Below are 2,562 nucleotides of genomic sequence, written 5' to 3'. Positions count from 1 at the left end.
CCGATAAATTTTTTTATACTTGTATTGTGCCAACTTTTCCAGTTATGTTATGTTATGGTTACAAGTCATGAAAAAAGTGCCTATCTTATTATCACTGAGAGCCTGGCTTTTGCATGAACATTTTGGTAAGCGTATCTATCTACTAGGCCTCGTATATATTGGCTTTGGCGACCCAAAACAATACGTGGGCTGTAAATTAGGCCTCGTTAGATCGTTATCTTATCCACGTGGCTATTCCCAATTTACAAACAAAAAAAACACTTCTATATTATCAGCTATTACTAATATTTTGTTTAGTTTAGATGTGTTATAACTGAAATACTTTTGCATCCATGAAATTTATCATTTTGAATGAAGAAAAGACTCTAGAAACGTTTATATGATGATTTTGGAATTATTAGAAAAAAAAACTAATTAATATTTGAATTATTAGAAAAAAAAACTAAAATCATATCATTTCCCATTAAATTCATTTAATATCTTCTTAGGTGTTCAAAAGTAATTTACTCTACTCAACCGCCAGCATTATCAATTCTCGTTCCGAAAGCAGAAATACTACAAATTCCAAATATGATTACTGCGAACTTGAAACCTAGAAAATTGAGACTTCAAACATCATTATTATGTTAATATCCATAAGTGAACCGAGTTTGGTTAACATATATAACCAAAATAACAAATTTTTTAAGTTCCTCATACAAAATAATCAAAATCATCATATTTGGTTGGGATCCACGATTCTTAAGGATCTATTCTTGTCGTTCAATGAAAAGTTTGTCTATGACAGAATATACATATGGTTAATGTTTTTAAGAGTTTTGTCAATGTGAGTTGTTAAACGATTCGTATTAGTGTTTTCTCATGTTAAAACTCATGTTCAAATGATTCATATGGTGAAGCCTCCGCAGGACCCTATACTCATATTTTAACAAAACGCTCTCTAGCACAGTTCCCGATGGAGAACCCCTGATTCCCGTCCGGTAGCGCTTTCGCCTTCAGCCCACCGGTTGACACCGCTGGTGACAGTCGTTCCCTCGTCCTTCCCGATCCTCCCAACCCTCCAGACCCATCCTCTCCCTTTCCCGTAACCCATTACCCTCCGCTCTCCTCCTCATCCACAAAAACTACTCGTCGTTCTTTACGCACTGCCTTGTACAGGCTAGTAGAGAAGGATTTGGGTTCATTACTTACTCCTATTACTGGTTTTGCAGCTGCAACTTCAGATGTCCCTGAAAATAGATCTACGTACTGTTCCTCTTTCTGGATCTGAGAATACTGTAGCTGAAGCTTCAGCTTCTGAACCTTTTACCATACTCCCACCAAAAGAAACTTCTCCCATTGTAACCAACAAAGTGAAACATCCGCCCCTTCCCCATTTCCAACCGGGGTTCCTGGGCGCGGGGTTTAGGACACACATGTCTACTTTCCCGACATCTCCGTGTGTCCCGTTTCTGGTCCCATGAGTTTAAGGTATGTATCCTTTCTTACCATTGACATCTCCACTTATAGTTCTACAAAAAAGAAGAGGGGAAAAGAGGGGTGAGTATGAATACTCAGTGAAGCGATTCTAGACCAGTCTCCCCCATGAGCTTTTATACTGCTCAATGCGAAACGAGAACCGACTAGTCACTACACCCATTTCTTGACTAGCTATTAAGGTTTCATTTCGCGAAAACAAGCAATGCAATGAACTCAGTCATCACTTAATTCGCACAATTCAGTTTATTATTTAAGACTCCAGTCATCCTAGTACTCTAGGACCTACATAATTCAAGCGGACCAACCCTCCCCTTTTCTTGCTGCGTTCCTGTGGAGCTGCCTGCCCTGGTACACTCGGCATCCGGTTCCCTTGGATGTAGTCTATACCCTTTGCAGTGTATTACGGCCCCTTCCCGCCAAGACTCGGCGTGACTCAATCTTACCGGCGCCTCTATTCTTAGCCTGCCGTTTTTGAACGCTACGGCCGCCGCGTTTTCCCATACTCCCCACCAGTCCCTCAGAGGTTCGTATTCCATTTCTATTCATTTCCCATACTCCCCACCAGTTCCTCGGTGGTTCGTATTTCAATCATTTAACTTTTCCTTTTTCTTTTATTTCCTTTTTTCCTTAAACCCTTAGACTCTTTCTTACTTTCCTTTTTAGACGCCACCCGTTCTCGGTGTCACACTCAATCCATTTAACAATCATTCATAGATATCCTATCATTCATCTAACAAAACCGGTTAACATTTCTCTTATGATCCTACGTTCATTTCTTTCTAACCATCCTAGCTCTCAATCACAAACCACAGATCTTCAACCAGTCAAACAATCAGTCAATCATCAATCATCATTAAACCCATTCGTGTAAAGTTCTTAATCAGTATGAGAGTCCTGATGCAATATGATCTATCATCCTAACAACAAACAGGATCTAATCAATCCTAGCAACCCATTCAACAATATAAAAGAGCATTAAAGAGATCTGGGTAGAATACCTCACCTTAGCCTAGATCTGGATCTGGATCTGAGAATAGAGGGTAAGAGAAACGGGATCTGAGGTCTATGACACCACGCGGCCAC

Source organism: Brassica napus, chromosome C1, assembly GCF_020379485.1.
Source record: "Brassica napus cultivar Da-Ae chromosome C1, Da-Ae, whole genome shotgun sequence".
Taxonomy (NCBI): Eukaryota; Viridiplantae; Streptophyta; class Magnoliopsida; order Brassicales; family Brassicaceae; genus Brassica; species Brassica napus.
This window is presented reverse-complemented; position numbering follows the sequence as displayed.